The sequence below is a fragment of the Hemiscyllium ocellatum genome, chromosome 25 (genome assembly GCF_020745735.1).
Source record: "Hemiscyllium ocellatum isolate sHemOce1 chromosome 25, sHemOce1.pat.X.cur, whole genome shotgun sequence".
Taxonomy (NCBI): domain Eukaryota; kingdom Metazoa; phylum Chordata; class Chondrichthyes; order Orectolobiformes; family Hemiscylliidae; genus Hemiscyllium; species Hemiscyllium ocellatum.
Genome location: NC_083425.1, coordinates 54,360,997 through 54,377,418, shown reverse-complemented (window position 1 = coordinate 54,377,418; position 16,422 = coordinate 54,360,997).

Sequence of the window (16,422 nt, the reverse complement as noted above, 5' to 3'; positions counted from 1 at the left end):
CCCAGTGCTGTAACATACTTGGCTGGGGAGGCAGCAAGTTCTGGAGCACAAGTCTTCGGTACTATTGTTGGAATGTGTCAGAGTCCATAGCCTTGCAGTATCCAGTGCCTCCAACCATTTCTTGATATCATATAGAATGAACCAAATTGGATAAAGACTGGCATCTATAATGCTGGGAACCACTGGAGGAGGCCAAGATGGTTCATCTACTTGGCATTTTTGGCTGAAGATTGCTATGAATCTTCGGCCTTATCTTTGTATTGATATATCGAGCTCTTCCATTATTGATGTTGGAAATATTTGTGGCGCCGCCTCCTCCAGTGAGTTATTTAATTGTCCACCACCATTCACCACCGTGGATGTGGCACGACTGGAGAGCTTACATTTGATCATGGTGCATGATCATTTGGCTCGGCCTATCACTCGCTGCTTATGTTAATTGACATGGAAGTCGACCTGTTTGGTAGGCTCACCTCATTGTTTAGATATGTCCAGGGTTGCTCCTGGCAAGTTCTTTTGCATTTTCCACTGAACCAGGATTGATACCCTGGCTTAATGGTAATGGTTAAGGTGGGGGATATGCTGGGCTCTGAAGTTGCAGATTATGCTGGAGTGTAATTCTGCTGCTTTTGATTGTTCACAATGTCTCTTGATTCCTAGTCTTGAGTTGCTAGATCTGTTTGAAGTTCGTCCCATTTAACATGGTGATGGCACTATACAACAGGATGGAAAGTCTTCTCAATGTGAAGGTGGAAGTTTGTCTCCACAAGGATTGTGCCTTGGTTACTCTTAGCGATACTGTCATGGCCAGCAGATTGGTAAGGATGAGGACAAGCATATGTTTGTCTCTTGGCCCTCTCACCATCTGCTGGAGACCCAGTCTAGCAGCTATGTCCTTTAGGATCCGAACATCTTGGTCAGTAGTGCTGCAGCCAAGTGAACGTTGAATACACCCACTCAGCATGTTTTTGAACTCTTGCCACCCTCAGTTATTCCTCCAAGCGTTGTTCAACATGGATGCGTTCTGATTCACAGAATGGATTGTAACTAAAATCTACCAACTGCTGCAGCTACAATGCAACCTTAAAGCAGAGCAGGGTGGGCATTGCATGTGGCTGTCCAGATGACCATGGCTCCTATACACTGGACTTTTTCCAGGTACAAAAAGGTAAAAACAATGACTGCAGATACTGGAAACCAGATTCTGGATTGTGTGGTGCTGGAAGAGCACAGCAGTTCAGGCAGCATCCAACGAGCAGCGAAATCGATGTTTTGGGCCAAAGCCCTTCCTCAGGAATAAAGGCAGAGAGCCTGAAGCGTGGAGAGATAAGCTAGAGGAGGGTGGGGATGGGGAGAAAGTAGCATAGAGTACAATGGGTGAGTGGGGGAGGGGATGAAGGTGATAGGTCGGGGAGGAGAGGGTGGAGTGGATAGGTGGAAAAGGAGATAGGCAGGTAGGGCAAGTCCGGACAAGTCACGGGGACAGTGCTGAGCTGGAAGTTTGGAACTAGGGTGAGGTGGGGGAAGGGGAAATGAGGAAACTGTTGAAGTCCACATTGATGCCCTGGGGTTGAAGTGTTCCGAGGCGGAAGATGAGGCGTTCTTCCTCCAGGCGTCTGGTGGTGAGGGAGCGACGGTGAAGGAGGCCCAGGACCTCCATGTTCTCGGTAGAGTGGGAGGGGGAGTTGAAATGTTGGGCCATGGGGCGGTGTGGTTGATTGGTGCGGGTGTCCCGGAGATGTTCCCTAAAGCGCCCTGCTAGGAGGCGACCAGTCTCCCCAATGTAGAGGAGACCGCATTGGGAGCAGCAGATACAATAAATGGAACTGTAAAACCTGTGCCCAGACCTCCTCCCTCACCTCCATCCAAGGCCCTAAAAGAGCCTTCCACGTCCATCGAAGTTTTACCTGCACATCCACTAATATCATTTATTGTAGCTGTTGCTCCTGATGCGGTCCCTCCATTGGGGAGACCGGACTCCTCCTAGCAGAGCGCTTTAGGTCCTGGGCCTCCTTCACCGTCGCTCCCTCACCACCAGACGCCTGGAGGAAGAACGCCTCATCTTCCGCTTCGGAACACTTCAACCCCAGGGCATCAATGTGGAATTCAACAGTTTCCTCATTTCCCCTTCTCCCACCTCACCCTAGTTCCAAACTTCCAGCTCAGAACTGTCCCCATGACTTGTCCGGACTTGTCCTACCTACCTATCTCCTTTTCCACCTATCCACTCCACCTTCTCTCCACCCCCACCCTCCTCTAGCTTGTCTTTCCACGCTTCAGGCTCACTGCCTTTATTCCTGAGGAAGGGCTTTTGCCCGAAACATCGATTTCGCTGCTCCTTGGATGCTGCCTGAACTGCTGTGCTCTTCCAGCACCACACAATCCAGAATCTGGTTTCCAGCATCTGCAGTCAGTCATTGTTTTTACCTCGTTGATTTTAACCCTACTGCGAATCCTCTTGCAAGGATGCCTGCCTTGAAGAAGTTTTCCTCCTCTCTCGACAAGAATCTCAGGAGTCCCTCTCCCACTGCAACTCCCAGGTCATTTCCTCTGCCCTGAAGGTCTTCAACCAGATTTAAAAACACCAGCAACAGTTCTCCTTCAAGATCCTCTGCTCCACGCTCACAGCAATACGCCAGCACCTAACCTCTCTACAGTCAGCCCTGCCTCAGCTGAGGGCCACACTCTCTCAGAATTGCAAAGGACCCACTCTGTACTACATCCTCAGGATGATATGGGTAATGTAATTTCTGCAGTTTCACACACACTCTCTCTCTCTCTCTCTCTCTCTCACACACAGGAGTCACACATTCTCACACACACACTTACACACACACCACACACACTCACATCTCACACACACACACACACACTCTCTCTCTCTCTCTCTCTCTCACACACACACACTCTCTCTCACACTCACACACACACACTCTCTCACACACTCACACCACACACATTCTTTTGGTATGGGTAAGGTAATTTCTGTATTAAAACTGAGGTTTAATAAGTAAAGGCTAATTATGAGCAACTAGGCCATATGAGAACATGAACCAGAAGTCACCTCTGTTATGTCGGGAACATGGTAACCTTGGGCAAGATACCAAGGAATGCTTTAGCTAGACACAGAGGGCAAAATACAATAGAAGCCCTTTATGACATGCAGATAAATGCTTTAACCAGCAGAATTGTTAAAAACGATATATCATTTAATTCAGCAGAATTGTTAAAATAATATAACATTTAATTAAAGAATTGGCAGAGAAAAGCATGAAATGTTTTAACCAATGGAATTGTACTAATGTTTTCGAATGTAAGAATAATGTATAAATATTACTGCTGTAAACCTTTCGTTGCGGTCTCTTCCTATCCCGTGGAAGACGCCCGAACTTGCAAGTTTGAATAAACATCAATTGCTCATTTGTGTGTCTCGCAGCATTTCGATTTGCCACGGGAAAAGCGGTAGCCGGAGGGGATGAGGGCTGGTGCTGACAGCTTGGAGTTCGCCTCCTAGGACGGGACCTTGTGGACAGTCTCCCTTCAAGTCAAGGGTTAAAGGACAGTCCGCGGTCGGCAGAGTGTGGAGGCAGAACCCGGTTGATCTGAACCATAGCCCTAGTGTAGAATAGTTAGCCGAGTGTCAGGGATTATTCTCCGGAGATTTAGAATACCTAGACAGAATTCACTTATAACAAGGAGAATTCATACTCTCAACAAACAGTATTTCAATTCCATCTCAAACATCAAAAACTGTAAGTACAACAAACTTTTATCTACCCACCTCCATAACCAGCACTCCTCAAACATTCCAGAAGATTCCCCTCGCCTTGGAACCTACTCAAACGCCATTAGCCAAATGGCTGATGCATCTGCCACCCCCATGCTGATTGATTGATGTCACTTCCGCCCCATCATGGCCACTCCCACAACCACTTCCGCCCCTCACAATTCCTCATGCATTACACGTGACATCACTTCCGCCCCTCACATCATTGCTGATGCCACAAGCTCTGTGACTTCCACCACCCCTACTGCCGTGGTCACCACCACTTCTGCTCCCGCCAACGCCACTCACCTGCATTCTGTGACACGCCCCCCACAGACCCCACTGTCACTATCCCCAAGGGGAACACTACCCCTGCTCATGACTCCACCCCCATGTCCCCCCACCACCACACCCACACCACATCCCAGCTCCCAGCCCTGCTGAGTTTTCACCATCCCTCCAGTCCTCTCCCTCACTGAGGACGAACGATCAGTCCTCAGCAAAGGACTCACCTTCATCACCCTCCGTCCACGCATCAATGAATTTAATACACGCCGTGACGTCGAACAATTCTTCCGTCGCCTTCACCTCCGAGCTTACTTTCACAATCCAGATTCCGCCCACCTTCCGAGGATCCCTTCATCCACCTCCAACACACTGCATCCACCTGGACACCCCAAGCTCGTCTGTTACCTGCCCTCGACCTCTTCATTTCCAACTGCCGCTGGGACATTAACTGCCTCAATCTGTCTACCCCCCTCCCCCACTCCAACCTCTCACCCTCACAACGTGCAGCTCTCCAATCCCTCTGCTCCAATCCCAACCTCACCACCAAGCCAGCGGATAAAGGGGGCGCAGTGGTAGTCTGGCGCACTGACCTCTACACCACTGAAGATAAGCGCCAACTCGAGGACACCTCTTCCTACTGCCCCCTCGACCATGACCCCAACCCCCATCACCAAATCATCATCTCCCAGACCATACAAAACCTCATCACCTCAGGAGATCTCCCACCCACAGCTTCCAACCTCATAATCCGGGAACCCCGCACTGCCCGGTTCTACCTCCTTCCCAACATCCACAAGCCTGACCACCCTGGCCGACCCATGTCTCAGCATGCTCCTGCCCCACTGAACTCATCTCTACCTACCTCGACACTGTCCTATCCCCCTAGTCCAGGAACTCCCCACATACGTTCGGAACACCACCCACGCCCTCCACCCCCTCCAAGACTTCCGTTTCCCCGGCCCCCAACACCTCATCTTCACCATGGATATCTAATCCCTCTACACCTCCATCTGCCATGACCAGGGCCTCCAAACCCTCCGTTTTTTTCCTCTCCAGATGTCCCCAACAGTACCCTTCCACCGACACTCTCATTCATCTGGCTGAACTGGTCCTCACCCTTAACAATTTCTCCTTTGAATCCACCCACTTCCTCCAGACCAAAGGGGTAGCCATGGGCACACGTAAGGGCCCCAGCTATGCCTGTCTCTTTGTTGGCTACGTAGAACAGTTGATCTTCCGTAGTTACACCGGCACCACTCCCCACCTCTTCCTCCGCTACATTGATGACTGCATTGGTGCCACCTCATGCTCCCGCGAGGAGGTTGAGCAATTCATCAACTTCACCAACACATTCCACCCTGTCCTTAAATTTACCTGGACCACCTCTGACACCTCCCTCTCCTTCCTGGACCTCTCCATCTCCATTAATGACGACCGACATGACACTGACATTTTTTTACAAACCCACTGACTCCCACAGCTACCTGGATTACACCTCTTCCCACTTTACCTCCTGCAAAAATGCCATCCCGTATTCCCAATTCCTCCGCCTCTGCCGTATCTGCTCCCAGGAGGACCAGTACCACCACAGAACACACCAGATGGCCTCCTTCTTTAGAGACCGCAATTTCCCTTCTCACTTGGTTAAAGATGCTCTCCAACGCATCTCGTCCACATCCCGCACCTCCGCCCTCAGACCCCACCCCTCCAACCTTAACAAGGACAGAATGCCCCGGTGCACACCTTCCATCCTACAAACCTTTGCATAAACCAAATCATCCGCCGACATTTCCGCCATCTGCAAAAAGACCCCACCACCCTTTTCCGCCTTCCGCAAAAGCCGTTCCCTCCTAGACTACCTGGTCAGGTCCATGCCCCCCTACGACCCACCCTCCCATCCTGGCACTTTCCCCTGCCACCACAGGAACTGTAAAACCTGCGCCCAGACTTCCTCCCTCACCTCTATCCAAGGCCCTAAAGGAGCCTTCCACATCCATCAAAGTTTTACCTGCACATCCACTAATATCATTTATTGTATCCGTTGCTCCCGATGTGGTCTCCTTTACATTGGGCGCCTCCTAGCAGAGCGCTTTAGGGAACATCTCCGAGATACCCGCACCAATCAACCACACTGCCCCGTGGCCCAACATTTCAACTTCCCCTCCCACTCTGCCAAGGACATGGAGATCCTGGGCCTCCTTCACCACCACTCCCTCACCACCAGAGGCCTGGAGGAAGAATGCCTCATCTTCCACCTCGGGACACTTTAACCCCAGGGCATCAATGTGGACTTCAACAGTTTCCTCATTTCCCCTTCCCCCACCTCACCCTAGTTCCAAACTTCCAGCTCAGCACTGTCCCCATGACCTGTCCGGACTTGTCCTACCTGCCTATCTCCTTTTCCACCTATCCACTCCACCCTCTTCTCCCTGACCTATCACCTTCATCTCCTCCCCCACTCACCCATTGTACTCTATGCTACTTTCTCCCCACCCCCACCCTCCTCTAGCTTATCTCTCCACGCTTCAGGCTCACTGCCTTTATTCCTGATGAAGGGCTTTGCCCGAAACGTCGATTTCGCTGCTCGTTGGATGCTGCCTGAACTGCTGTGCTCTTCCAGCACCACTAATCCAGAATTTTTCCAGGTACAGCTCGAGATAGAAACAGCACCTCATGATTCAAACGCTTTTCTACACAAGCAATGTTACACATGCTCTCTATATACCAAGAGACAGTTTGTTTTATCTTGCCAGATGTAAGCAGACATGAAAAAGAAATTCAATACCACTTTCTCAAGGGGAACTACAGATGGGCAATAAATGCTGGCAAGCCAACAGTGCTCACATTCCATGAGTGAATAAAAAAGATCTAAGAATTGGAGGCCTCCCCCATAGTATGTGATTTTGAGGTGGGAGTCATTGATTACATCCTCATTGCTTTTTGTTTACCTCGTGAACAGTTATTTTCACAAAATGAATTGGATTCCAGTCCTTCAGTCTACATGTGTGCATGACCAGGTCATGTAGAGAGATGCCTATTATCCTGGTAACTGCCACAATTCTTTCTTCCCGTGGTAGTCCTCTGTTCCATCAACAATTATTCGGCCATGGTAGGGTTGAGAGTTCAGGAGGGTGAAGACAAGAGTTATCCACTTGACACGGCTCAACATTCCTGTCCAAAGCTAATACACTAGGACTGTGGACCTCGTGCTGGAAGGTAAGGCTGGTGTGGTTTTGGTGGTACAGACTTTATGGGTTGAAGGGACTCTTCTGTACTGTGTGATTCTAAATTTAAACTGAAAACCTTTTTACCACAGTAATACCTGGAAATAATGGATTGCCTTATGAGAAAAGGCTTGACACGCTAGGTCTGTATCCTCAATAAAAACTGAAAACACTGCAGAAGCTGTAAATCGGCAACAGAAACAGGAGTTAACAGAAGTTGCTGGAAAAGCTCAGGAGATCTGGCAGCATCTGTGAAGCGAAATAAGAGTTAACGTTACAGGTCTGGTAACCTTCTGATAGTAGGAAAATGTCGGTTTATATGCCGACATCAGAAGTTAGGATGGGGAGAGGGGGTATGGAGTAAACAATAGGTAGGAATAGAGCCCAAAAAGAGAATAACAGTTGGGCAGACAAAGGAGTGGATTGTGATCTGACTAGGAGAGTGAATAGCTGTTAATGGAGACTGTTAGTGGCTAATGGCAGACTATATGATAAGGCCTACTGTGTGGGGGTAGGGGGCTAAGACATGGAAGGATTCAGGCCATAAAAGTATTGAACTCGATTTGGAGTTTGGAGGGCTGCAGGGTTCTCGAGTGGAAAAATGAAGTGCTGTTCTTCCAGCTTGCACTGAGCTTCGCTGGAGCACTGCAGCAAGTCTGAATTGAAATGTTCATCAGGGATCAAGGTGGTGTGTTAAAGTGCAAGGCAACTGGAAGCTCAGGGTCTTTTCTGCACACAGTCACCCAGTCTGTTCTTCATTTCCCCAATTTAGAGGCAACAACATTGTGAGCAGTGAATGCAGGAGACAGAATTATGTGAGGCGCAATTAAGGTGCTGTTTTACCTGGAAGGTATGTTTGGGCCCTTAATATTAACTCTTGTTTCTCTTCACAGATGCTGCCAGACCTGCTGAGCTTCTCCTGCAACTTATGTTTTAGGTCAGTATCCTCTGGAGTTTAGCAGAGTCAGAGGTGATTTAATTGAAACATACAAGATCCTGAGGGGACTTGACCAGGTGGATATCAGTAGGATATTTCTTCTTGCATGATAATATAGATAAGTGTGAGGTCTTGCATTTTGAAAATTCAAATCAAGGTAGGAGTTTCATGGTGAACGGTAGGGCCTTAAGGAGTGTAGTAGAACAGAGTTCTGTGAAAGTGGAGTCACAGGTAGACAGGGCAGTGAAGAGTGTTTTTGGCACCCTGGCTTTCATCAGTCAGGGCATTGAGTATCGAGGTTGCAGTTATACAGGACGTTGATGAGGCCGCACTTGGAATATTGTATTCAGTTTTGGTCACTTTGTCATAGGAAGGATATTATTAAACTGGAAAGAGTGCAGAAAAAATTGACAAGGATGTTGCCTGGAGTTATGATTTGCGTTATGGGGAGAGTTTGGACAAGCTAGGACCTTTTAGAGCATAGGAGACTGAGAGAGGATTTTATAGGAGTGTACAAGATCATGAGATGCATAGATAGGATGAACGCACTCAGTCTTTTTCAGGGTTGGGGAATTGAGGAAGAAAGGGTATCAGTTTAAGGTTAGAGGGGAAAGAATAAAAGGGAACCTGAGGGGCAACTTTGTTACACAGAGGGTGGTATGCACATGAAATGAGCTGCCAATGGGAGTGGTCAAGACAGGTACATTAACAAGATTTAAAAGGCTTTTAGACAAATACATGGATAGGGAAGGTTTAGAAAGATATGGGCCAAGTGCAGGGAAATGGGGTTAGCGTGGACAGTCATTTTGGTCAGCATGGACCAGTTTGGACTAAAGAGCCTGTGGTGATAGTCTAAAACTAAGGTATCACCCATTTAAAACAGAGATGAAGAAACATTTCCCTGAGAGTTGAGTGTCTTAGGAATTCCCTTCCTCAAAAGGCATGGAATCTCAATGTTTAAATATTTTAAAGGCAGAGATAGATTGGCTCTTGATGCTTGATTATCAGGGTTATGCAGGAGGATAGCATTGTGTTTAAATAGGCCAAAGGGCCTGTACTGTGATTCTAAACTCAGATCTGGCGGAGCAGTCTTGAAGATCCCAGTTGCCTCCTCTGATTCCTTGTTTGTATGTTCATGGCTGTTTAATCTAGGAGCAATTAAAGTAATTCAGTTACTATTATTATATTTAGCTTGCAAAAGATTAACTTCACAGAACACACATTGTATTATTTCCAATTAAGTCATCTGTCCAGGATGGTGCATTTTGTGACCCATATCAAGACCATGTGGTTTCTTGACATTTTCCAAAGAGGAAATCAAGGGTTCTGGTGATTCGTGGTAAATGGTGTGGATTCAAGATCTGTCTGTCCCAGAACTAACTCATAATATGTCCAAACAGATTGATTGAAAATACCTTTTATTCCTTTCCATAGAATGAATTGTTGCTTCTGGGATTGGAGACTAGTGTTAAAGATAAATTACATTTTTCTAATATTGCTTGATCACCTTTAGTAATCAAAGAGTTTTTCATCTGGAACCTTCTCTTATGAAATTAAATCTGACAATCAATGCCGGGGAGGATTTTGTTTGAGAAAGAAATGAGTTTGACAAACGGGATAGCCATTAATCTTCTTAATTTCCAGTATCTTTGCAAATATCTCGTGTTTCCAACAATATTCCAGAGCAATGAACAGTGATAAGTGACAAAGAGACATCTCCAATCAAATATCTGCTATGGACTTTGGTGGAGTGCTCGATCCTGCATGAAGTGTTCAATTATCCTGAGTTTGTCTTAGTCAACAGAGGGCGCCTTTGGTAAAAGATTCCTGCGGCTGGGACTAATACACTTTGCTGGTTTTGATGCTTTATATAAAGGAATATGTCTTGTGCAGGGCTTTCTGTACGCAAGTGCTTGAAGTTAAATTGCATTTTTACAAAATAATTTGTCAGTTTGTGAATTTTCACAGATTACAATTTGCACAGATTTTGATCAGCAAAATTAAAGCAATTCATTTGATTTGTAATTTTCTCAATATTATCTGTAGTTCCCTGTCATTGTGAGTGCACTCTATAATTTGCTCATCGAGTGTAACGTCTTTTACCTGTGGGATGTAATGTGATTCAAAGAATGGTTACAATTAAGGAGACCAAGTTAAGTCTATGTTAGCTTTTATCAAGAGCAAATCAATTAGTACTATTGTTCTCCCCTTTCCACGTGAGCCTGCATTGTTTCTATCCAGGTGGCTATCCAATTCCCAGTAGGAAACCATAATTCAATCTGTCTCCACCACACATTCAGTGCAACTTAGTAAAAGCATATTTCATTCACATCACTTTGATTATATTGCTTCAGTTATATGAGCCGTTTCATATTAGTTTATTTGGTTATGCTTCAGTTATGCAGGGCACTGGTGAGATAATATCTGCAGTTTTGTATATTGTATTGGACTCCTTTTTCAATGAAGGATATAAGTGTGTTGGAAGTAGGTCAGAGAAAGTTTATTTGACTAATGCCTAGGATGAGTGGATTGTCTTATGAGAGGTGAACAGGCTAGGTTTGTGTCCACTCTCTTTTCGAACGTTAAGAAACAGCTTGATTTAAATGAACAATGATCCTGAGGAGCCTGGGCAAGGTAGATACGGAGATGATGTTTCCTTTATGGGAGAATATAGAATGAAAATCAAGCACAGTAGCTCAGTGGTTAGCACTGGTGCAAAGGACCTGAGTATGATTCCACCCTCAGGCAAAAGTCTGTGTGGATTTTTCAGATTCTCCCTGTATATGCATGGGTTTCCTCCCACAGCCCAAAGATGTGCAGTTTATGTGGATTGGCCATGCTAAATTGTCCATAGTCAAGATTAGAGTGGTGCTGGAAAAGCATAGCAGGTTAGGCAGCATCCGAGGAGCAGGGAAATCGACGTTTTGGGCAAAAGCCCTTCATCAGGATGTCAATTTTCCTTCTCCTCGATTGCTGCCTAACCTGTTATGCTTTTCCAGCACCATTCTAATCTTGACTGTAGTTTCCAGCATCTGCAGTACCGCACTTCTGCCTAAATTGCCCATAGTGTCCAAGGATATGCAAGCTAAGTGAATTAGTCATGGAGAATGCAGACATACAGCGATAGGGTAGGAGGTGGGTCTGGATGGGATGCTTTTTGAGAGTCAATGTGAACTTGATAGGCCAAATGGGCTGCTTCCACACTTTAGTGATTTTATGCTCTCTGTAAACTGTTTGTATCCCTTTGCATCCTTGTTTATTTTAGCTAGGAATAGAATAAGGAGTAATTCCTAGAGATTGAAATAATTTGAAAAAGCAAAAACAATCTCTTTTCTAACTCACTGTTCACTCAACTCCCAGCACTCTGTTTTGGTGCTACATCGCTCTAAGATGGCTGAATTAAAATTATTTTTAAGTAACATGTTCAGGCATATGATGAGATATTTGTGGGGCAAATGGGACTTGTACCTGGATGGTAGGACACAACCTCTATGTTACGAGACACAAGTTATCTATATTTTCTTAAGTTGAGAAGTTTTATGTGCTGCTAACACAAAATGTCTGTCTGACATAAATACAAAGGGATTGGTTCCAGTAGAATTTTTAATTGACTAAGTCCTATTTAAAGCAAAGAGCTTTGAACATTTCACTGAAATCCACAGATTAAATTCTAGCTGCAAACAAAATCAAAGTTTTACAAATTTCTTTCCGACTATCTATCAACATTTAGTCTTACTTTTCTACCTGTGTGTTATTAACAAATTTAGCTACTGTACATTTAGTTAGAGATTTGAAAGAACTGCAGATGGGGGAGTGTAAAGAAAAATTCAATATGCAATAAAGCTCAAGCTATGCAATTGAAGATCCTTCACAGGGCCCATATGGCACCAGAGAGGTTAGCAAAGTTTAATAAAGGATCTTCTCCGGAATGTCCCAATTGTAAAATCAGCATTAGCACCCTCACACATTGCTTTTCGTCCTGCTACAAGATTTGCAGATATAGGGGTGCCATTGTGAGTGAGCTGGAGAAGATCCTGGGAATTGAAGTTAATCCTTTTGGGATTACCGAATTGGCCCTTTCTGGGTGAATATGGGAAGAGGTTATTTAACATTCTTATACACTGTGTGAAGAAGAACATTCTCATGAACTGGATATCAGAAAAACCTCTAGGTCTTGTGGGGTGGCGCAGACTTGTGATGGAGCTTACCCCTAAGATTATCTGACAAGTATGGTGCACCATGGAACACAGCAATTTTACAAAATATGGCGGCTCTTTCTAAATCACATAGACATGGACCAAACAGCGGGGCCTTTATATAGCCACGAGGGCCATTTATGGTGGTCCGGGGACCCTGGGAGGAGGAGGCTGAGTAATTATGGGTTTAATAACTGTCGCTGCCGTGGACAGGAGCTTCAGTAGAGGTGTGGTGAGTGGAGTAGAGTAGTGTACTGTAATGTAATTTAATTTTATTGCATTGTAATTTAATACTATTTCATCTAACTTGAGTTTATTTTAACTTGGGTAAAGTTAAGTAAGAAAAAGACGATTGTATTCCTAAGAGTAGTTGGTGGTTTATTGTTGACATTACTGTGGGCAGCACGGTGGCACAATGGTTAGCACCGCTGTCTCACAGCGTTAGAGACCCGGGTTCAATTCCCGCCTCAGGCAACTGTCTGCATGGGTTTCCTCCGGGTGCTCCGGTTTCCTCCCACAGTCCAATAATGTGCCAGTGAATTGGCCATGCTAAATTGCCTGTAGTGTTAGATAAATGTAAGGGAATGGGTCTGGGTTGGTTGGTGTGGACTAGTTAATTATTTTAAAAACTGCAGATGCTGGAATCCAAAGTAGACAGCTAGGAGGCTGGAAGAACACAGCAAGCCAGGCAGCATCAGGAGCTGGAGTAGTCAACATTTTTGGTGTAACATCCTTAAACACTTCTGCAACTAGACCCCACCACCAAGAACATCTTCCCCCCTGCAGCCCTCTCTGCCTTCCATAAGGACCATTCTCTTCGCAGTCCTTGATTAGCGCCATTCTCCCCACCAACCCCACCCGAATCCCTAGGTACCTTGCCTTGCAACTGGAAAAGCTGCAAAACCTGCTGGTACACCACCCTTCTCACCTCCATCCAGGGCCCCAAACACTCCTTCCAGGTGAGACAGAGGTGCACCTGCCTCTCCTCCGACCTAGTTTATTGTATCAGGTGCTCCCGATGTGGGCTTCTCTACATCGGGGAGTCCGAACATTATCTTAAGGAACGGTTCACTGAGCATCTCAATCAGGCCCGCAGTGGCAGACTGGATCTCCCAATCACTGCCAAGTTTAATTCCCCTAACCACTCCTTTCCGACATCACCATCCTTGGCCTCCTCCAAAGCCACAATGAAGCACATCGCAAATTGGAGGGACAACACCTCATCTTCTGCCTGGGCAGCCTACAGCCCAGAGGACTCAACATTGAGTTCTCCAATTTCAAATAACCTCCCTCCTCATCCCCCAACTCCATTCCCAGCCCCTCCCCTCCCTTCCACTCCTTCCTGTCACCAACCAGATTCATCCCTCCCATTGACCAACCAGGTTGTACCCTCTACCTGTCTTCACCTATCCCCACTTCACCACCCTGCCCCTGGCACCCCCTTAAGCTGCAGCTGCCCCCGCACCCACCCGCAGTCCTGAAGAAGGGTTACAACTGAAATGTTGACTTCTCCACCTCCTGATGATGCCTGGCTTGCTGTGTTCTTCCAGCCTTCTGTCAATCCACCATACATATGATAGCTTCATCCAAGTTAATAATGTAGATTGTTAATGGTTGCGACACTCCACTAGTGTCAGCCTGCTGACCTGAAGGTGATCAATTTATCCCTATTTCTTTAAGTTGATGAATAAATCTTTTATGCATAATATGTGACCCTCTACACCATAAGCATTCGCCTTTGATGTGGCACCACATAAGTAGCCAACTGGAGATCTAACTCTACCATATCCACAACTTCCCCTTTACCCATGATGCTTGTTACTTCCTCAAAGAGTGCTCACAAGTTAGTCAAACATGATTTTCTTTTAACAAATCTGTGTTAACTTGCCTGATTGCATAATGATTTTGACTGCCACGTTTCATAAGTTATGACATGCAATGTAACTTCAAAACCTACATCATGAACACAGGACATCCTGTGGCTATAGGCACTACATAAAAGCAGGTCTTACTTTGGCCACACTGTCAGATGGTTGTGCTGCCACACGACCTTCCTCTGCAATTTGTGAGTGCTGCAGATGATTACTACGTATGGCTTTTGCTGATAACCCATTCCCTTGCCATTGCTCACCCAGTTCATTAGGAGGAATCAAAGGGTCTTCTGTAGCAATCAACCATTTATTTTCTTGCTCTTCCCTGTGAGGGAAAGGTCATTTTATATCCAGACTGTAGTATTGAAGCCTTATGCTCTAGAACTAATTGTATTCTCCAGCTACAACTACAACACTGGTATTGACTCAACAATGTATCGAGCTGTCCAGATACATCCTTCCCACAGAATCATATCAAAATTGGTGGTGGACAAAATTATTAAAATCAATTTGAGAGACAGGATACAATGTCAGAGTTGAGAGTGTGGTGCTGGAAAAAGCAGGTCAGGCAGCATCCGAGGAGCAGGAGAATCGATGTTTCGGGTATAAGCCCTTCTTCAGGAATGAGGCTTGTGAGCCAAGGGGTAGAGAGATAAAATGTCACTTAGGCTTATGAATGAGGGATGATTAGTATGGTTATGTTAAGGGAAAGTGTGCCTTATTCACTTAATTTTTTTAAGCATGTAATAAGGAGGTTTGGTAACAGGCATCCAATGTTGTCTACATGGATTTTCATAAGGTGTTTGACAAGGCCCCAGAGGATAGACTGGTGAGAAAAGTAAAAGCTGTCGGAGTACAAGAGAATGTGGCGAGTTGAGTCCAAACTTCCCTCATTTCATTGGAAACAAAGGATAATGATGAATATTTTTCCAGGTTAAGGACGGATTCCAGTGGTGTACCTCAGAACTGCAAGTCCCTTCCTGTTTGTGGTATATGTTAATAATTGGTGTCTAAATATGGGGGGCATTGTTGAGAAATTTCTAGACCGCAGAAAAATTGGCCAAATAACTGATAGTGAAGAGGAGGGTTGTTGACTACAGAAATCATTGGTTTGGTTGAGTGGGTAGAAAAGTGGCAAATGGAGTTCAGTCCTTGGCAAGCATGAGGTAATGTATCTGAGAAGGGCAAATAAAGCAGAGTCATACACAATACTTGGGGTTATATTGAGAGGAGTAGAGGAAGTAAGAGACCTTGGAATGTAAGCTCACAAGTCCTTGAAAGTGACAGAGCAGGTAGATAAGATGATAAAGAAAAATATGCTTTCATTATTGGACAAGGAATAAATAGAAAAGCAATCATATAGAGTTGGAACTATATAAAACATTTTCACTGCTGGAATGTTGTGACAGTGCTGGTCAATACTTCACAGAAGGACATGACGACTCGAAAAAGAGTATAGAGGAGATTTACAAGAATGGTGTGAGGATTTGTAAATTGTAGGTATAAGTAAGATTGGATAGACTAGGATTGTTTTTCTCAACACAGGATACAGCGGGGTGGTTTAATTGAGATGAGGGCAGAGATGGAATAGACTGGAAATGCCTATTTCCTTTAGCAGAGAAGTCAATTACAGTGGGCACAGATTTCGGGTGATTGGTAGAAAAATTAAAAGGGAAATAAGGAAAAACCTTTTCACTCAAAGGGTAGTGGGTGTCTGAAATTCAGTGCCCCATTCAGTGATGGAGGCAGAAGTTCTCAACTCATTTACTAAGTGCCTGGATCTGCACTGAAGTACTCCAAATGCAAGGTTATGGAGCAGGTGCTGGAAAATGGGACTAGAATGGTTTTCTTTTGTCAGGCAGTGTAGATATGGGTTCAGAGGCCCCTTTCATGCTGCTTTCTATGGTTTTAAATCCAATCTGGCTGATTAAAACCTCATCAATCTCTTAATCATCAGGTAAGTGTTGGAAGGAGTTGTTGGTAGTGCCTGTCAAATTGCAGAGGAGGGTTGTGTGGGCAGCACAACCACCTGACAGTGTGGCCAAAGTAAGACCTGCTTTTATGTAGTGCCTATAGCCACAGGATGTCCTGTGTTCATGATGCAGGTTTTGAAGGGTACCAGTTTTACAGCATCCAACTA